Raw genomic sequence first — 12,175 nt, forward strand, 5'->3', positions numbered from 1 at the left:
ATGAGTTTGGTGCCAAAAAAACTCCACAGTGTTCCCGTAATCTACAACATCACTGGCTCTTCCTGAAAACAACCTGTCTGCCCATGCTTGAGGAGGTGTTTGGTCTATCTACTGTACTATCAATGGAGGGAGAGATGGGCGGGGGAAGAGCTGACTTCCTTGTAGAAGAACAATTATTCTGCTCTTCTCTTTGTCTGTGTTTTTCTGAATCTGAACACTCCTACCCTATGGGCCTGTCCTCTAAAACTCTCAACAGGCACGAACTGATATTTTCTCACTTTTGTTCTCTCTGCCTCTCTCTATCACTTGCCCTCTCTCACCCCTGCCACTCTCTCCCTCCCTCGCTCTCTCATTTGCCATCTCTCACCCTTTCTGCCCCTCTCCCTCCCTCACTCTCTCACTTTCTCTCTCTCACCCTCTCCCCACTGCTCCCCCTCTCTTTCTGTGGCGCACTTTCACTTTCTGCCTCGTTTACCTTCTCTCACTCTCTTGGCCCTCCCTCCTGTCTCTAGAACAGAGTAGGGTGCACACGCACTACCTCCTACTGTCTCTCCTACTTTGTTTTTCTCTCACTCTGCCTGAGTCTCCCATGGCTGACTGTCTCTCTGTCTGCAGTGAAGCTGACTCTGTCTGTCTGTGTGTCTGTCCCCTGTGTGCAGCACATGTCGAAGAGGTTCCTGTGGTGTTCCTACTGGGTAGGCTTGGGTAACTGGGGACTGGCATGCACACCTTCCTCCTGTACCTGGTAAGAACTCTCATTTTCCATGCAACACTGTTATATACCATGCAAATGCATGTTCATATTCAAAAAGAGAGAGCCTTATGACAATTTCATAGCAAAGAAATGTCTGCTGATGCTCAGATTGCAGCTAGCCTATAATCACTTTCATATACCATCCAAATCCTTGTTAATTCTCAGGTTGAAGTATCCTGTCTGTATGATGTTACTTAGTCAGTCCCCCTGCGTATGTCTGTCTAAAACTCGGTATTGATGTTTTGGGAGTTGCTGCTAAGAGAGGAGCGGCTGTAATAGGAAGTTGGAACATCGCTAATAGTTCAAGGAGATTCCCTGTGTCTCAGAGGGTAGGCTGTGTTTTTGTGTGCATGCGTGCTGGCGTGCATCACTGCATGCATTTGTGTGTGAGGTGTATGCGTGTGTGTGTAGAACACTGTGTTGTTGTTAAGTTTCCCTCAGTGAATAGGCACACACTGTGGTGGAAAGGCGGGTAGCAGTAGTGTTTTGACAGGCAGTCTAAAAAATAATGAGCGCACTCAATGACCCCACTGACTGAGTGCATGCAAGGATAGCCAACCTCTCTCCTCCCTGTTTCTCTTTTTCTTATCGCTCTCTTTTTTTCTTTCTCTGTCCCTCCCTCCCTCCCTTTTCTTTCTCTTTCTACCTCTGCTCTCCCTCTCTCTTTTCTCTCTCTTGTTCTCTCTCATTCCACCCTCTTCTCTCCCTCCTCTCCTTGTTTTGAGCAGCAGTGCGGAGCGGAAAAATGGGGGCTGGCTGGCTCAAGATCTGGGCTTCCAAACATCTGGTAGTCTTTACAGCTTGCCCTGAGAGCATTATTAACACTTAGCCACCCATCTGTCATTTGGGAGCAGCGCAGTCACAGTCCCATTGCATTGCCCAGTGGAGCTGATCTGGAAACGGTGTCCTCCATTCTGTGTTATGGAGAGCCCACTCAAATGTAATTTGAGAAGTTTTTATATTAGATTTTTTGTTGGGTGACCTGACTTACTTTCCAAGACGCCTGTCTGTTTCAAAGGAGGACGTCGCCATCTTATGGCCTTTTTGATGGATCAGTAGATTTTCAGTGCCTTTTGAGGAATCCGTTCAAGTTGCCTGCTTTTGAATGTGGAGCTGATTGAGACAGCTGGATTTATGGGGCTATTGCAGGGGATGAATTGGGTCATTGTGAGCTTGTGCTCCCCTACCCACAGAGGCCTCGGTAGAACCATAGATGTATGGTTAGAACACTGCTCCTTATCTAAGCTATTACATTACATTTACGTCATTTAGCAGACGCTGTTATCCAGAGCGACTTACAAATTGGCTCTGTTGTCTATGACGCATGTTCACTTCTACAGGAAATGTTCACTACTACAGGAAACCATATGAATGTTTGTTATGATTTTTGCAATGTTTGATGGTTGCAGCGACTTGTTTATAGAAAAGTTTGTGGTCATACGCACATCCTTAAAAATGTAGGTGCTGGGCTAATAAAGAATACTTGTATAAAGAACAGGAAGGCTCGCACACTGTTTATGCTTCGCCAATTCACAGCTTTATTGTCAACGTGACTAGTTTCCTCTTTCTAGATACTGTCTACTTCTTCACAATGGTTGATGCAGCTTTCCTGCTTGGGTTGAGGGGGTTCACTGTGAACCCATGCACTTTACCTTCTGTGAGCAGTAGATGGCGACATTTGTCTGTGAATGTGAGTCAGATGCTGCATGCAACGTATGTAGCTGTACTGGCCATGTTCGAGAGGATCAAAACTGTAATGTATCATGGGTAAATTGTGACTGATTGATCTACAAATAATAATGAGTAGGTATTTATGGTGCAAGGTACATTGCAGATCACTCAGTCGACAGTCGCTTGCACTGTTGGCTGCGATGTTAAACAAGCTCACCCAGCAAACCAAAATTTGTTCTGTGAAAGTTCCCAGAACATTCATTAGGTCATGCAAATGTTCTTATAACACATAAACTGTCCCGTTGCTGATAATTATAGAATGTTTGTATAAAACATTTGCCTGATGTTGCAAGAATGTTCCTCAAACAAATGTCATCTGTTCTTCAAAGGTTCCCAGAATGTTTCATTAGGGTGTGGGAACAGTCTGGTGAGAATATTGTGGGAACATCACAAAATATATGTTTCTGAAACACAAAAACTGTCCAGTTGTGCAGATGATTCTACAATATTTATTTAGGGTGCAAAAAACGTTCACCTGATGTCACACGGATGTTCCCAGAATAACATTTAGTCTGTTCTTTAAAGGTGCCCAGAATGTTTCATTAGGCTGTGGGAGCATTATGGGTGTATGACGAGAGAGGTTCCCAAAACACTAAAATGGTCCAGTTGTGCTAACATTCAGATAATGTTTATCAGGGTGCACAAAACATCCTTTGATGTTGCTAGAATGTTTACAGAACAGCCTTTCCCAAAACATTTAATTAGGTTGTGGGAACAAGAGAGGTTCCCAAAACACAAAATATGCTCAGTTGTGATGACATTCCTATGACGTTAGAATGTTGTCAGAACACCTGGTCTAACTTCTTTAAAGGTTCCAAGAATATTATATTAATTAATGGGAGTTGTCTGGGATGTTGCACGAATATTCCCACAGAACATTCCCACAATGTTGCACAATGTTCCACAATTTACAGATAAATCAGTTTATATGATGTTCATAGCATATTTATTTTAGGTTTGACATAAAATATATATTATCTTGTCTTGGAGGTCCTCAGAAACATGTCAAGACCATTTAGAAAATGTTCTATTTCATTTTTACCTAATATTACCACAACATTCTCAGCATTCAAATAAATGTGTAGCTCCTTAAAGCAGATTGGAATACATCCCCATTCTATTTCTCTCCAGGTTTAATGGCCATTCACATTTGTAGGTGATATAGAGACACATGGCATTTTAATTCATAGGACATTTGAACAGCATTTAATCATACAAACACAACTATATTTTTTTTACACTTCAAATGTTGACAATCTACAATGTTTGGTTCCCAAGCCAGGTTTTTTTTATCCTCTGCACCACCAGGGAAGCTCTCGTTTTTTTCACTATATAGCCATGGCAGTATGCAATCACGAATTCCATGCATCCTTTTTTGTCTTCTTAGACATAACTGACCCGGGGAAATAATGGTAACTGGGTTATTCACCATCACTTCACCCATCCTCTTCATATGCTGCGTGCATCTGGGCTCATATTTACAAGGTATCCAAGACTACGAGTGCAGATCTTGGACCACTTTTCAGATCATGAAAAATGATTTCTTTATTTAACCTTTATTTAACTAGGCAAGTCAGTTAAGAAGAAATTCTTATTTACAATGACGACCTACACCGGTCAAACCCGGATGACGCTGGGCCAATTGTGCACCGCCCTATGGGACTCCCAATCACGGCCAGTTGTGATACAGCCTGGAACCAGGGTGTCTGTAGTGATGCCTCAAGCACTGATGCGTCACTACAGACCACTGTGCCACTCGGGAGCAGCGGTCCTGAGTGAAAAACAAGACGGGGGACAATATTATGTTTTTCAAAGTAGGACTTCCATTGGGTATGTTTTTTATAGTTGAACAGTTTTATTTAAATTCTGCATTTCTGACTGGATTTATAAATCTGGACGATATAAAGACATCCTTTATTTTTGGTTGATTATGTCTGTGCCTCATTTCCCCCCCACCTTTTTCAAAACATTCTTTTTTTAAATTCTTTTTTACAGAAACATGGTTAAGGAATATGTGGGATTGAACCTGAAATCTTCAACTCTACAGTCAGATCATTAATCCTCTGCATTACCAGGCAATAACAATGCTATTGTGTTTTTTTGACCATATTCGACCCCCAAATCAGGACAAAATGTTCCCATCCTCTTCATATACTGTGTACTAGTAACACTGTATTTTAAGTGTAAAAAATATGTTTGTTTGTATAATTATCAGCTGATCAAAAGTCCTATGAATGAAATTAAAATGGCATGTGTGTCTATATCACCTTGTAGTGAGCCTATAATACAGTCCTCAAATGCGACTTGCCATTAAGTCTGGAGAGAAACATAATGTGGATGTGTTCCAATTTACATTCTTATGCTTTAAAGAGCTACACATTTGCATGCTGAGAATGTTGTGGTAATATTAGGTAAAACTTAAATATAACATTTTCAAAATGTTCTTGAATTGTTCTGAGGACCTCCAAGACAACTTAAAATGTATATTGCATGAACATAAATGGAATATTATGTTAAACCTAAAACAAATATGCTATGAACGTCATAACTGACTTATTTGGAAATTGCGGAACATTACGCAACATTAAGGGAATGTTCTGTGCAACCTTTATGAATATCACAAGAATATTCTTTCAACATTAAGGGAATGTTCTGTGCAACCTTTATGAATATCACTAGAATATTCTTTCAACATTAATGGAATGTTCTGTGCAACCTTTATGAATATCACAAGCATATTCTTTCAACATTAATGGAATGTTCTGTGCAACCTTTATGAATATCACAAGAATATTCTTTCAACATTGTGGGAATGTTCTGTGCAACCTTTATGAATATCACAAGAATATTCTTTCAACATTAATGGAATGTTCTGTGCAACCTTTATGAATATCACAAGAATATTCTTTCAACATTAATGGAATGTTCTGTGCAACCTTTATGAATATCACAAGAATATTCTTTCAACATTAAGGGAATGTCCTGTGCAACTTCAACATTTTTAATAACGTCATCATAACTGAGCATATTTGGTGTTTTGGGAACCTATAGTGCATTTGGAAAGTATTCAGACCCCTTGACTATTTCCACATTTTTGTTACGTAACAGCCTTATTCTAAAATGGATTAAATAAATAAAATCCTCATTGATCTACACACAATACCCCATAATGACAAAACAAATACCTTATTTAAGTAAGTATTCAGACCCTTTGCTATGAGACTTGAAATTGAGCTCAGGTGCATCCTGTTTACAATGATCATCCTTGAGATGTTTCTACAACTTAATTGGAGTCCACCTGTGTTAAATAAAATTGATTGGACATGATTTGGAAAGGCACACACCTGTCTATATAAGGTCCCACAGTTGACATTGCATGTCAGAGCAAAAATCAAGCCATGAGGTCGAAGGAATTGTCTGTAGAGCTCCGAGACGACAGGATTTGTGTCGAGGCACAGATCTGGGGAAGAGTACCAAAAAAGAATGGGAGAAACTCCCCAAATACAGGTGTGCCAAGCTTGTAGCATCATACTCAAGAAGACTTGATGCTGTAGTCACTCCCAAAGATGCTTCAACAAATGACTGAGTAAAGGGTCTGAATACTTATGTAAATGTGATATTTCAGTTGTAGTGTTTTTTTTTTCTTCTAAATTTGCAAAAATTTCTTAACCTGTTTTGCCTTTGTCATTATGGGGTTTTGTGTGTAGATTGAGGGGGAAAATCTATTTAATCCATTTTAGAATCTGAATACTTTCCGAATGCACTGTATCTCTTGTAATGTATCCACACTGTTCCCACAACCTAATAAAATGTTCTGGGAACCTTTAAAGAACTCTGAAAGGCTGTGATGTGAACATTCTTGCAACAACAAAGCAATGTTTTTTGCACCCTGATATAAAGATTATTTGAATGTCAGTACAACTGGACAGTTTTAGTGTTTTGGGAACCTATCTCTTGTCCTATCCCCACACAATTCACACAACCTAAAGAAACATTCTGGGAACCTTTTAAAGAACAGATGAAATGTGTTCAAGGAATGTTTTTGCAACATCAGGTGAATGTTTTTTTTGCACTTTAAAAGAAACATTGTAGAATCATCCGAATAACTGAACCATTTTTGTGTTTTAGAAACATATATTTTGTGATGTCCCCACAATGTTTCCACCAGACTGTTTCCACAACCTAATGAAACATTCGGGGAACTTTTTAAAGAACATCAGGCGAATGTTTTAAACGAACATTATAAAATCATCAGCACAACTGGACAGTTTTTGTGTTATGAGAACATTTGCTGCAACCTATCGAATGTTGTAGGAACTTTCACAGAATCAATTTTGGTTTGCTGGGAAAACATTACTGGTACATTGTCTTATTCCCTGAAAACTTTTGGGGAATGTTCTGTGGTGGTTGTTACAGATGTGTCCACAACATTTTATTGAATGTTAGCAGAACATTCTAAACACTAAGTAGAATTTAATGGGAATCCTAGCTAATGTCCTGGAAAGGTTCCCAGTTTGCTGGGCATTTTCTCCTTTAGGAGGTAATGCTGCGTTCACATGCTATTGGAAACTTAGGCCTAAAATTAAGGTAAGTTATTTGCGTAAAGCTTCATATTGGTTGATTCTGATACTTTCAAGTGGGAAACTCAGAGCTCATGTTTCTACAACGGGTTTATAAGTAGGACAATTCTGAGTTTCCTAGTTCCGACTAGCACGTGAATGCAGCATAAGACCATTGGACTCAGTTATAGCATTCCTATAGGAAGTCACTGAGAGGTCATCAACCAGAGCTTCCTGTGGACATAAAGGGCTCTGCTTATGAGGCGTCCTGTGACTGAGTGTCGTCATGTGACATATTCATTCACTACTCTGGTGTCAGCAAGCATGTGACTATTTCACTACATGAGTATTGTCATGTGACTTTCACTTCCATTGTCTGACATAGTGGAGTGAGATATATATGTTTGTGAGTGTGTCTGTGTGTGTTCTAGAAGGTTGTCTTTTTTTGTGACTTTAGTCATCACTGTCTGAATTGTACAGAATGTTGCATTCTCCTGAACACTGCTGATTCCATATATTCTGGTATTATGTAATACCATCAGCACCCAGCATAGGGAGGTAGAGTCAATGCTGATGTCCTGACTGACTCACTCAGACAGTGAAGTGGAGACTCCTGTTCACTGACATTGGCAATTGCTGCACTTGTCTCATTTTGTGTTTGTGTCAAAGTGAGACTGGGAGAGTTTGAGTATACACTACCATTCAAAAGTTTGGGGTCGCTTAGAAATTTCCTTGTTTTTCATGAAAACATGCATGAAATGAGTCGCAAAATGAATTGGAAATATAGTCAAGATGTTGACAAGGTTATAAATAATGATTTTCAATTGAAATAACAATTGTGTCCTTCAAACTTTGCTTTTGTCAAAGAATCCTCCATTTGCAGCAATTACAGCCTTGCAGACCTTTTGGCATTCTAGTTGTCAATTTGTTGAGGTAATCTGAAGAGATTTCACCCCATGCTTCCTGAAGCACCTCCCACAAGTTGGATTGGCTTGATGGGCACTTCTTACGTACCATACGGTCAAGCTGCTCCCACAACAGCTCAATAGGGTTGAGATCCGGTGACTGTGCTGGTCACTCCATTAAAGACAGAATACCAGCTTACTGCTTCTTCTCTAAATAGTTATTGCATAGTTTGGAGCTGTGTTTTGGGTCATTGTCCTGTTGTAGTAGGAAATTGGCTCCAATTAAGCGCCGTCCACAGGGTATGGCATGGCGTTGCAAAATGGAGTGACAGCCTTCCTTCTTCAAGATCCCTTTTACCCTGTACAAATCTCCCACTTTACCACCACCAAAGCACCCCCAGACCATCACATTGCCTCCACCATGCTTGACAGATGGCGTCAAGCACTCCTCCAGCATCTTTTCATTTTTTTCTGCATCTCACGAATGTTCTTCTTTGTGATCCGAACACCTAAAAGTTAGATTTGTCTGTCCATAACGCTTTTTTCCAATCTTCCTCTGTCCCGTGTCTGTGTTCTTTTGCCCATCTTAATCTTTTATTTTTATTGGCCAGTCTGACATATGGCTTTTTCTTTGCAACTCTACCTAGAAGGCCAGCATCCCGGAGTCGCCTCTTCACTGTTGACGTTGAAACTGGTGTTTTAATGAAGCTGCCAATTGAGGACTTGTGAGGCGTCTGTTTCTCAAACTAGACACTCTAATGTACTTGTCCTCTTACTCAGTTGTGCACTGGGGCCTCGCACTCCTCTTTCTATTCTGGTTTGAGACAGTTTGCACTGTTCTGTGAAGGGAGTAGTACACAGCGTTGTACGAGATCTTCAGTTTCTTGGCAATTTCTCACAATGGAATAGCCTTCATTTCTCAGAACAAGAATAGACTGACGAGTTTCAGAAGAAAGTTCTTTGTTTCTGGCCATTTTGAGCCTGTAATCGAACCCACAAATGCTGATGCTCCAGATACTCAACTAGTCTAAAGAAGGCCAGTTTAATTGCTTTTTTAATTAGGACAACAGTTTTCAGCTGTGCTAACATAATTGCAAAAGGGTTTTCTAATGATCAATTAGCCTTTTAACCTCTCTGGGCAAACGTCCCACCCTAGTCAACAGCGCGATATTCAAATACCTTAGAAATGCTATTACTTCAATATCTCAAACATATGACTATTTTACACCATTTTAAAGACAAGACTCGTTAATCTAACCACACTGTCCGATTTCAAAAAGGCTTTACAACGAAAGCAAAACATTAGATTATGTCAGCAGAGTACCCAGCCAGAAATAATCAGACACCCATTTTTCAAGCTAGCATATAATGTCACAAAAACCAAAACCACAGCTAAATGCAGCACTAACCTTTGATGATCTTCATCAGATGACACTCCTAGGACATTGTTATACAATACATGCATGTTTTGTTCAATCAAGTTCATATTTATATCAAAAACCAGCTTTTTACATTAGCATGCGACTAGCATTCCCGGTGAATTTACTAAATTACTCACGATAAACGTTCACAAAAAACATAACAATTATTTTAAGAATTATAGATACAGAACTCCTTTATGCAATCACTGTGTCCGATTTTAAAATAGCTTTTCGGTGAAAGCACATTTTGCAATATTCTGAGTAGATAGCCCGGCCATCACAGGCTAGCTATTTTGACACCCACCAAGTTTGGTACTCACCAAACTCAGATTTACTATAAGAAAAATTGGATTACCTTTGCTGTTCTTCGTCCGAATGCACTCCCAGGACTTCTACTTCAATAACAAATATTGGTTTGGTTCCAAATAATCCATAGTTATATCCAAATAGCGGCGTTTTGTTTGTGCGTTCAAGACACTATCCGAAGGGTAAAGAAGGGTGACGCGCCCGGCGCGTTTCGTGACAAAAAAATTCAAAATATTCCATTACCGTACTTCAAAGCATGTCAAATGCTGTTTAAAATCAATTTTTATGCGATTTTTCTCGTAAAAAAACGATAATATTCCGACCGGGAGTCGTTGTTTTCGTTCAAAGACTGAAAATGTAAACATGGAGTCGTCTCGTGCACACGCGCACCAGTCTCATTGTTCTCAGATCGACCACTTACCAAATGCGCTACTGTTTTTCAGCTATGGCCTTTAAAGTCATCATTCAACGTTCTGCCACCTTCTGAGAGCCTATGGGAGCATTAGAAAATGTCACGTTACAGCAGAGATCCCCTGTTTTGGATAGAGATGACAAAGAAGGCCAAGAAATGGTCAGAGAGGGCGCTTCCTGTTTGGAATCTTCTCAGGTTTTGGCCTGCCAAATGAGTTCTGTTATACTCACAGACACCATTCAAACAGTTTTAGAAACTTTAGGGTGTTTTTGATCCAAATCAAACAATTATATGCATATTCTAGTTACTGGGCAGGAGTAGTAACCAGATTAAATCGGGTACGTTTTTTTTCCGGCCGTGCAAATACTGCCCCCTAGCCCCAACAGGTTAAAATGATAAACTTGAATTAGCTAACACAACGTGCCATCGGAACACAGGAGTGTTGGTTGCTGATAATGGGCCTCTGTACATCTATGTAGATATTCCATTAAAAAATCTGCAGTTTCCAGCTACAATAGTCATTTATAACATTAACAGTGTCTACACTGTATTTCTGATCAATCAAACAAAAAAGGCGCTTTTCTTTAAAAAACAAGGACATTTCTAAGTAACCCCAAACTTTTGAATGGTAGTGTACATGGACACGACTGGCTGTTGGAGAAACGCACACACCACCCATGCGCGCGCGCACACACACACACACACACACACACACACCTCTTCTGCCTTCGGTTGGAGTGGACTCATGATTCACCAAGCTACTTAGAGGGAGAGGGTAACTGCTCTTGAAAACAATAGAGTTGTCAATGCATCTCAAAACCAGAGGGTAGATCTGATTTCAAGGTTAGGCAGAGAGGCTGTGATGGCTGTAGTTCTCCTAGTGTGTGTATGTGTTTAGTCTCAGCTCAGACACATGACTCAGCACTCCTGCTTCTGGCCCATCTGCTCCAGCAACACAGGCCTTTATTTCCAGCCTGTCTCCTCTTTACCAACACTCTCTACCCCTCCACCCACACAGCGGGCACAGCTCTCACAGCAGGGGCCTGGGGTGGGGTGGGGGGTCTGTCCCTCTGCTCTCTGTCTCTCCCTGTGCCAGGCCACGTGAGAAGGGGAGGCAGGGATGGAGGAAGGGGGAGGGAGAGAGTCGCTGTGACTTGCTGAGGCGTGGTTCCCCAATAGCTGGATCTCGGACACAACATTCTCCACTCCCAGGGGCTTTAGATTCCAGAATACACACATCCTACAGACGGATCTACGTCTTTGTCCTATACCTGAGCCCATCAGCAACTATGATGATGATGAAGACTATGAGGGATTTCCCTCTCGTCACAGCATCCAGAGCAGTTTTGTGTGTGTTTGTGACGTCCTCCTAAATCATGGAAGATTGTATTGTGTGTTTTCTAGTGTCAACCACGGATGATGTGTCAGTATACCATTTAAATCCAGTTTTAATGGGCCTGGAATGGATGACTGAGACTTGGGGAAATCTAGGCGAAGCTGTAAATAGTTTTGATGAGAGCTCATTTGAGTCATCCACCATTAAATTGCATTCAGTAATGGCTGTTGTCATTAAGTAATTATGGGCAGCTTAGAAAATTGCTGTGATTAACAGTAAATCAACAGCAACAATGTATTCAAAAAACCATTATATTCCAAGTCTAACACATTTGTGTTTGGATAAACGCAACCAGGCCAGGGTAGTCCCAAACCCATTCACCCCCTCGACGCTATTTCTGAGACTTGTCCTTTTTGTGTGTGTGTGTGTGTGTGTGTGTGTGGGGGGGGGGGGGTCATTCCACCAATTGGGTGCCTTGTGAGTAGTGTAACTTGATTTCACCTCATTTTAACAATCTGTCATGAAGAGCACATGTTCAAATTCATAAAAACAAGTTTTCCCATCTCGAGGTTAAATATATACTGTAGTAATACTATTAAGTGCCAAATAAAGTAACAGGTTTGATTTTAACAGGGTTGACGATTTCATTTTAAAACAGCCATAAATCCCCTTATGACAGGGGGAATAAAAGTTTGTGCAACAGGGAGAGGCAATTTAAAGTAAGCTTCACAAAAAATAAATAATTGTTAAA

At 40.6% G+C, this 12,175-nt stretch overlaps 1 pseudogene; it reads left to right on the top strand.

The window, feature by feature from the left end:
- The first annotated feature begins 388 nt into the window (after positions 1-388).
- Positions 389-12,175, top strand: part of LOC115148868 (vacuole membrane protein 1-like) — a 48,478-nt pseudogene continuing 36,691 nt past the window's right edge.

This window comes from Salmo trutta, chromosome 15, assembly GCF_901001165.1.
Source record: "Salmo trutta chromosome 15, fSalTru1.1, whole genome shotgun sequence".
NCBI classification, from domain to species: Eukaryota; Metazoa; Chordata; class Actinopteri; order Salmoniformes; family Salmonidae; genus Salmo; species Salmo trutta.